This window comes from Tachypleus tridentatus, chromosome 2, assembly GCF_004210375.1.
Source record: "Tachypleus tridentatus isolate NWPU-2018 chromosome 2, ASM421037v1, whole genome shotgun sequence".
In the NCBI taxonomy this organism is placed as follows: Eukaryota; Metazoa; Arthropoda; class Merostomata; order Xiphosura; family Limulidae; genus Tachypleus; species Tachypleus tridentatus.
The window spans coordinates 99,254,398-99,264,507 of record NC_134826.1 but is presented as its reverse complement, the minus strand read 5'-3'; the positions used below and the strand labels follow the sequence as shown (position 1 = coordinate 99,264,507).

At 31.5% G+C, this 10,110-nt stretch overlaps 1 long non-coding RNA gene across 1 annotated transcript; it reads right to left on the bottom strand.

Annotated features, from left to right (window-relative positions):
- Positions 1-2,504: 2,504 nt before the first annotated feature.
- LOC143244674 (uncharacterized) lies at positions 2,505-9,274 on the bottom strand. Its single transcript, XR_013025273.1, has 2 exons — positions 9,104-9,274; positions 2,505-6,423 (listed from the first exon to the last, which is right to left on the bottom strand). It is a non-coding gene; the product is annotated as an uncharacterized LOC143244674 (long non-coding RNA).
- Positions 9,275-10,110: the final 836 nt, after the last annotated feature.

The following is a 10,110-nucleotide window of genomic DNA, read 5'->3' as shown; positions in this document are numbered from 1 at the left end:
TTGTTTTCCATTTGCACCTTTTATTTCTGTTATCACTGAAGTTTTTGAAGAGGAAGAATAAAAGCAAATGGAGATAAAATAATTGTGTCTTGATGAATGAAACTTTCTGCTCAACTGTTTGTAACCACATTAAGTGAGGAGTAAGATCACGTAAGACCATTTGCCTGATAATATCTGCTCAGGGATAAGGTTTACTAAATAAACAGTTGATAACTCATGAGGTATTTTAAATTATCTTCAACTTTCTGTTTGGTATGTACTTGGTTTAAAAAGAAGGGAAAAGGCCAGTAGTAGCTTAACAAAATAATAAGAAATAATATAAAAAGATATCGATTAAAATAAATTTTTATCTACGATTAAAGTGAAAAAGTTTTAAGTAACCGAATTTTAAGAGACACATGTTGGAAACATCTTTTTTTATATATAATTGTGACAGCTCTTTCTCATGACGTATACTGCAATGAACTTTTAAGCGTGTAATGATGTTTTCTATTGAAATTTGTGATTTTTACTTAAGCTTACTTCAAAGATAAGGCATTGAATAATAATAATAATGATAAGCTAATAACCATAGATGATTTTCTTCGTGTCACATCAAAGTACAAGGGTAATGTTTTTGTTTTTTGAATTTCGCACAAAGCTACTCGAGGGTTATCTGTGCTAGCCGTCCCTAATTTAGCAGTGTAAGGCTAGAGGGAAGACAGCTAGTCATCACCACCCACCGCCAACTCTTGGGCTACTATTTTACCAACGAATAGTGGGATTGACGCCCCCACGGATGAAAGGGCGAACATGTTTGGCGCGACGGGAATGCAAACCCGCGACCCTCAGATTACGAGTCGCATGCCTTAACACGCTTGGCCATGCCGGACCTACAAGGGTAATAATACAAAACTGTATAAAACTATAAATAATACATTATTACGGGGAAGAAGAAACGCATGTAGGCATCTACAGTTCAGGTATAAATGCGAGAGGAATTAAGAATAAATAAAAGTAAAAACATGTTTACAGAATGCTTTTACTTCAAATAATACAAACAATTCACAATTGTTTATAATGCCGATTGAGCTTATGAGGCTATTGCTTATATAACCACCAGTAAGAAACATCTGGCTTGGAAAGGGTCATTACGAAAAGAATAAGAAAATATACCCAATTTAAAGTATTATTAAATGTCTCTTTTGCAAAACAAGAATGATAGAAAACGAGGTTGTAGTAGAAGTATCATATAATTTGCGTATTAATAAGGTAAAACTACATTGTAATTCATATCCTGCGTAAGTAAACAATGTTTTAAAGTATCCAATTAAAGACTTAACTCTTCACTACCATCTCATCTTATTGTGAAAGTTTATATTATTCTTGTGGAACTGCAACTATGACTTACATATAATACTACTGTGATGGACGTCCAATAATATATTTGTTTTAATAGCGATGTTTGTTTAAGTTAAATTTATAGTTAGAATTGTATATAACTTATATTGTTAAATTTGTATTGCGAAATTCCTGCCTATTCAATAAAGTTGTAGACAATTCTTCATTGTATAAATCAACAATGTATGTTTGTAACGTCTACAGTGTTCTGCAGGTTGAAGTTTGTAGGAACTCTCCTCACACATATAAATGTATTCAAAGTGAAGCGCCAAGAGACAGTATATAGTATTGGTTTGCCACAGTTGGTTTACTATAAACCTCAGAACTATAACTGTGATTAACGTTTATTACTCGGGAACATCAGATATATGACCAGAAACGTTTATAAATTTCGAACACTACAAACTGCTTAACTTCAGGGATTCACACCGGACATCAGCATTTTTGTGAAGCCATTACATCACTTCAGCGGTAAAAAACTTGTGGAATCAGCAAAGAATGCAGAGCTAGCTATCTCACTATTAAGAAAATTGTATCTACATCAACTCAAAACTAACTTATTCATCATGAACAATTGATAAAACATCAAGGCATTTCCAGACGAGAAAGAAAATTCAATATTGTTTGTAAAACTTTCGTTTATAGATCAATATTTGTAATAACTGTTTGTTTTGAATTATGCACAAAGCTACATAATGTAGCTCTGATCGCAACAGGTTTCAAAACCCACTTTGTCGTTGTATAAGTCCGCAGACATACCTCTGTACCACTGTGGGCATCGTAATAACTCTTATTGTAAATTGTGTTATTGTTTATATATTAAAACATATTTTGTATTCAAAAAGACAAATGTGTGAATCAATCTTGTTGACAAATATAATAAATGGATACATATCGACATTTATTTATCTTCTAAGTTTAAATTATCATTTAACTTAGTTGCAGGCTATTTGAAATTGTAATAAGTAACATTAATAAGATTGCTTTGTTTCAGATGAAACACAAGCTTGGAATGTCTTATTAGTAAATTAAGACTCTTATGTATTTCCAATATTTGAACATAAAAGTTGTTACATAATAACTAACAACAACTTATGATTAAAAATTTTTAAAAGAAGAAAACGTTTCTGCTTATACCAGTTTATTGAACAGAACAAAAGAGAAAGGTGAACACCGAGAAACATTCTAGCTTCATTTTTACAACTTGACCTGAGTTAGTTATACTTGTTGCACTGTCATTTAACAGAAGAAGAAAGGTCACTTCATTCGTTAAACGTGTTTTTCGTTGTTTTTTTATTATTTAAGAAATACTGAATAAATGTTTTTGGCGGGATAATTTTTGTAATAATAAAATAAATTATTCAAACTCTAAACCTCATTTGCTGTAACCTGTGATGAAATAAGTTCACTAGACCTACCATTGTACAAACTTCATTTTCCCTAGCTTAACATTTCAAGTTTTATTACATATCACAAATAGTTTAATTGTCAACCAATTTACATAATGTTGTAAAAATTAATAATAGTAATGGCTCTGAAAAAATTATCATAAACATGTATATAAACCAAAGCAATATGATTACCTAAATATTTTCTTGATGAAGGTTTCAGCTCTCCCAACTAAACTTATGACTTTAATAGAAATAGTTTATTGCAAGTTCTAGAGTAACCTCACGGACTGAACTAGCAATACGTGATGTGTAAAAAAAAAAAATCCGTGAAGCTTGATTACCGTTAGTAAATGTTTAAAATAGGTTGAAAGGCTGAGCTAGCAATACAAAAATAATTCATAAATTCTATGAGAGTTTTGGCATTAAGCAGAGTTAATAATAACTGGACAAGTTGAGCTAGCAATACAAGAAGTGTTAATAAATTTTATGAAGACGTCTGGAATCAGGCACTAATTTTAATAACCGGACATTCTTAGCTAACACTAAAAGATATGTTAATAAATTCTGTAAAGGATTTTGAAATAAGTCAACTTTTATAATAACTGGACAGGTTGAGCTAACAATATAAAAAAAATTATCTAAATTCCATAAAAACAGTCTTTATACCAAACAGGCTTTATAGATACCAAACAGTCTTTATACCAAACAGGCTTTATAGATACCAAACAGTCTTTATAGATACCAAACAGTCTTTATACCAAACAGGCTTTATAGATACCAAACAGTCTTTATAGATACCAAACAGTCTTTATACCAAACAGGCTTTATAGATACCAAACTGTCTTTATACCAAACAGGCTAAGCTAGCAAACAACAACAAATGTGTGAACATACTTCACAAACTTTTCATTTCATTAAGCAGTTTATAGAGGAATGGGACTTTGAATAGAATCACAGTTTGTCTACAGATATTTGCACGCAAATATAATCATGCATTGTCGCATTGAACGTAAGAATTGAAACATATTATTTTCTAAACAAATGAGATTAACAGCACAACACAAAGTAATTTTGCTCCTCAGACTATATTATTATTTGAAAACAGTTCTAGCTGTTTCTTCCAAGCATGAGAAATCATGCGCTATTAAATCTTATCCGCAACTATTTTTTTTGTATCAAAATTAACCTAACTGATAAGTAAGCACGGGTGACAGCTATTTCATTATCTTTGATTAAATTGTACACAGCAGTCGTAATTGTATGATACTTTAACAGGTCACCACAAGACCACCCTGTTTGAGGATGTCTATCTCCCTGGCTAAAGGGGCGGAGTATGTTATCCACCAGATGAACGATCCGAAGAGACTAGTGTAGCAGATTTTTGTCTGGTACATTTCTCGTTTATCTGTTTGTTTACACATAAAAGGCTTGGAAAGATAAGATAACTTAATGAAAGCGAATAATTTATATCTTTACTGTAATCTCAGATAGTTGCATGCTGGAGAAACGACTGTCAACCAGCACAGCAGCTGCAAATAATCACATCTAACTATTAAATACCTGAGCAAATAAAACAAAAAAATGAAGAACTGCAAGACATGTTGCAACGTCCAGGTATTTGTGAATTACGCATATACATAATCCCACGAAAAGATGTTTTTGAATTTTGCGCAACGCTACACGAGGACTATCTGCGCTAGCCGTCTCTAATTTCGCAGTGTAGAATTAGAAGGAAGGCAGCTAGTTATCACCACCCACCGCCGACTCTTGGGCTGCTCTTTTACCAAAAATAGTGGGATTTACCGTCGCATAATAACGCCCCCACGACTGAAAATATGAGAATGCGTGGTATGACAGGGATTCGAACCCACAAATTAGGAGTCGCGTGCCTTAACCACCGGGCCATGCCGGACCGCGTAAAAATATACACAACTCAAACCATATTGATGACGACTATTGTAACTGCATATTCTTTTGTTAATTTATTTTTTTTGCTTTCTTATTCTTGTAACAAAAAAAAGTAATAGCTAAAATTTTAAAATTTCATTGTTGTTATTGATTAAACATCTTACATGCTGAGTGAAATCAAACTTTTTGGTTTTCCTTTGTGTCATAGCAAAGCATAAAAATACCTCGGTATAATATTATTAAAAACATAAATTCATGTTTAGGAACACTTGATTAAATTACTCATTTATTTTCAATTTTCGAAATATGAAAGTAGACTTTCTAGAACAGCCTTTTTAAAATCTTACTAATGATGGAGATGAATGTTTTTACAACTAGAGAAAATAACAAATTTTTTCATGTTAGTACACAACTAAATGCTATTTGTTTTATATTAAAATGTTAGGATGAATTCTCTTTCACGCTACTGATTTTGGTTAATTGTTGCACAAGAATAGTTTGTGCCCAGATAAGGATATTTTGTTTTTGTTTAAAATGAACAAATGAAAACATTGTGCTTTATTAAAACCAGGACGTAATATTTACTTCTAATTTTGTTATAGAGTTGTTGTTTTTTAAACTCAAAACAGAGAAGTAGAAATTTACAACTACTGAAGCTATATGCTATTTTCTAGCTAAATGCTTACAATTTTATGCATTTTGTGTAGAATCAGCGTTAACATAAAACTGAACTTACCTATGTTAATTAATAATTCATTCATTTGAAAGTAAATAACACGATTTTTTAATTATAAAATTCATATATGAAATATCTGGAGATGAGACTTTCTAGTTAATTAAGGTTGAATTTTCCATATTAACACATTTATATTTATCAACTTTACAAATGAAATCAGCACTTAATTTGTTTTAAACTTTAAACTTTCGGAAGGCTTTATTTAATATTTTAACCGTGATTATTAGGCCTAAAGACACTTGAAATCAGCACAACGCTTCAGTAGGCTAATATTAAATCAATCATGGAAATATTATGCTAAGAAGTACAACACTTTCTATACATCCTCGAAACACAGTCCAACTGTATTTATAGAAAACCACATCTTACAATTAGTTTTTATAGAACTTACTTTAGAAGTTTGATTAAATGTTTGATTGACAGTGTGACAAAATGATATATCATTTTAATACAAATAACGTAAATGAATTATGTTTGTTTAAATTCTAAGATACAAAACCATTTTAAAACAGAGCATTACTAGCTTACAATATATGGCTAGCTAAGAGCTGCAGTAATTGTTACCTGCAATTTATTATATTTTAGATATTGTTTTCAGTTTGAGCACCTTGTAATGTATTCTCTATCTATGTTAAATGCAAATCAATTGGAAATGTTTAAGATCACAACTTTAAATCAACATCTTAATTTGCTTGGTTTAAAACTCGTGGGTTCCTCGTGTGTGCCATAGTTGGGTACGTTCTTTGAAGCTGAACATCTAAATTCCTGCCAGATGGAAGAGAGACGTTGACGGTATCCAGAACAACCAGTCAAGGTTAATGATACACTTCATTGGGCCGTTATAAACTTGTAACTGATCAGCAATCCTTATGGAGGCATCCACAACTTTGAGATGTGTTCCGAAAAGAAAGATTAGGACCAAGAGACAAAACTGTTCACGCTTTTACTGTTCAAATAAAGAAAAACTGATAAACGAGAACGTGGGACTTCTTTCTTAAAACTGAGGCTCTGAAAAAGAACAGAAGGCTCTAGGTTAGGGTTCACCGAATAAACAAAGATTTATAAAATATATTAGTTATTGTGCTTTGTCGACGCTAAAACTAAACAAAACATAAATATTTCGAACATAATATCAATAATAAATACATACAGGACTCGCTCTCCAATCGAATAAATCTTATGATTTTTTTTATGCGTCTCATCCAGAGTTATAAAATGGTTGTATATTACAAGCAAGGTTTAGTGTTTTAGGCTAAACAAGTCTGGTATTAAGTTCAAACAATTGAAATTACTCTTAGCTGTTACCTACTGAAATAATTGAAAAGAATATATGATTTAAAGTTTACTTTTAATATTAGATATAAGTATTTAACGCCTTTCGTAGCAAAATTTCAAAACCTAAACCAATAGGAAAAACACAGATAGTGTTTAAAGCGCATAACTTGTTCATATTAATTACTTTTTTTTACTAATTTACTTCCTATTGGTTGGTGGTAAACGCAAAGGCTTAATTATATATAGACTTAAAATTTAGGATTTAGTTCATCTCATAGTGGAAACAATGAAGATAGAGCACTGAACTGTTTAGTACTGAAAAATATAAACAAAAATAATTTTTAACAAACGTGTTCACCAAAAAACATACATGTACCTTCATGGCAATGATTTGGTAATGATAAGATTAAACAATTATTGAAATGCACCAAATTCTTTGAAAACCAATGGACAAAAGTAGAGATTTCATTAATTATAGATTAAACTTTTCAATTAATGTTGGAGTTAACACCAGCAATAAAGAAACAAATGAATGCTACTGATACTTGTATTTGAATTATAGTTTACCTCCTCTCTAGATCACGTTTTATTATGACTTTATTGTACTTTCAATTATGGTGCTTTTAAATAATTTTATTCCACCATCTCAACACAGGAAAACAAATTCACATAAAAATAATATAATCATACAAAAGTCATTAAATTGGCGTGTCTGCAAAAAATAACGCTATTGTGGTGTTGTAGGAAACAATGAATAGGTGATAAATATAGGAACAAAGGTATTTTACTGAATATTTAATTACTTTCAGTATTATCCACAGGGAGAATCCTGTCAGGAAATTCAGGAAATGACATCATACGTTCAGTTGCTGAACTAATGAGAATGCATTATGTAGTTGAAGAGTCTGAACGGACCTCGTCCACCTGTTTTGAGGCTAGCTTGAATAGAACGTTTAAGTCTGCCAGGTTTTCATTATATTAAACACGTTCAGAAGTTTCAATACAAATTTAATAGCACTATATTACATTTATTATAGTTCGGTCACTAAATGCGTAATATTATTACCCTACATCCTAAATAGTTATAAAAAAGAAAGATGAAAAGTTATACTACAAACTAATATTGACTGATAAACATATCTGAGAATTAAACACCTGTTTATCATTTACGATTCGTTTATAGTGTAAATCTGTAGTCGTGAAATAGGGTCTCCTAGAATTTCTCAGAGTTGTCCTTTTTTGAGTGTTTGTGTGTATATGTGTTTTTTATAGCAAAGCTACATCGGGGTATCTGCTGAGACCACTGAGGGGAATCGAACCCTAATCTATTTACAGTTTTTGATTCAGGTGGTCAAACCCTTATGATCTACATGTTTGGCCAAGCCTAGGACCTCAAAGATTAATGTACTCTAATCCTATTTGAAAGAATTTCTATTTGAATGTATAATGGTAGACATCATGATAAATAATAAAATTAAATCGGCTATATGCGCCCCCAAACTTGGTATTGCTGGCGCACAAAAATATAGCTAATAAGAAGGGGGGGGAAGAGTATAATAGATTAATTTCCTTTAATCTTCCCAAAAATAATTTGAAGTTCCGTGGTCATTAAAGATTCCCTTTTGTTTCGTTCTTTGTTTTGATTTCATGATACCATAGAACTTTTACCCTGAAGGGTTATCTTTCTTAATTCATTATGTTGTACTACATTCTCAGATTACTAAATTAGTGTAATTATTTTTTTTTGTTCGTATATCAAATAGTTTTTCTACGATATGTGTTGTAATATTTCCATATATATATATATATACTCTTTTATATATATATATTTGATTTTATATTAAAGTTTGAGAAATTACAATTTTTCTCTTGCAATTACAGAAACTCGATAAGTTGATAGTGTTGGAATTTATTTAGGACTTTTGGTACTTCTAGTCAGCTTGTTGTACATAATAGAAATTCATTAGTTTATAAACTATTTCCTGGTTTATATAGTTAGCTTAGTTTGACTAGAGGAGCACTTTCGGAAGGTTAATTATACTTATATATATATAAAAATAAACCATCATTTTCTAACACTAATAAATATGACGTGTTTATTTGTTTCATTCCTCACAGCTTTGATGCAACATTAATATTTAAAAAAGAATATATAGATGGAAGAGAGAAGACTGGTACTACGCTAAAATCTGGCATCATCTTTACCAACCTTCAAATCTTAACATAAGAAGTAGCTGGTATGTTTTTGTAATATTTTTTTATTTCAACACGCTTAACGTGTTATATGCAATCATCACAACAAATAAAAGAGGAAAAAACATCCAACAAAATAAGTAATTTCCGTCACTTTCCGCGTAGACTGGATAATTTATTTCATATCACATCATCTAAATCTGAATTAACACATCATTACCTGCCATTTTATACGCCATGTTCGCCCATTTGCCAAGAGCATGAAATTTGGGAAGGCTCAAGATTGTACGCAGTGTTTGACTGAGCGCATACTCCCAGCAGGGGCACAGCCTATCCTCTCCTGACTGAATGAGGGTGTAGCTCTAATCACTGCGGTAAATAGTCGCTTGGCTCGCATGAGTAATATGATGAAATAAACTCATATGAATTTATAGAGATTACAGGAAGGGGTTGACACGGGAAAGGCGGGGAAACTAATTTGCTGTTTTGACGTCCATGTAAAAAAATAGCTTCTAAGCAATTTATTGCGCTTGCGCACTCATATGTTTCGACTGAGAGATTTCTACCCTGTCATCATCTTACGTAAGAAATATTATTCTGTTACTTTTTAGGAGCAGAATCTACTCAAGCGAACTGAAATTCAGAATTTAATTCCCAGAAGATCTTTATTATTTCAGATTTTGTTTAAAATTTTATCTTATCTACGATTTACATTTCAGTATTCTAAATTCTCTCATCAATTTATACACTTTAGAAACAACAAAATCGTTCGTCAAATCTGCGTGTTGAAGGTAGATATATGCTTATTTGGCAGCTATCTCACTATGCAGCGGTTAAAAATATTAATTTCGTTATTCTTAGAAGGTTTGGTTGTAAAAATATGCCATTTATTCGTTATGAAACTAGTTAATGCTCCCCAAGTCTTTACCTTAAAAAAATAATTTATGTTATGACACAGTACTATTTCCAAACGTAACCTGAAAGAGTCGTTTTAGGGGTAAATATTGTTCCCAGTCACAACTTTAATATTCGGTATTGTTCTAAGACACAATTTCTTGTGGTAGTATCCATGACATGCACGGACTCGGATTAATCAACAAACAAACCGAGTTATTAGTACTTTATACCATGGCGAAAACACTGTGGATGTACTCGTTGTTCCTGAAGACCATCTCAAGAAATGACATTAATTTTAGCAATTTATCAGAACATTATGATATAGGCGAC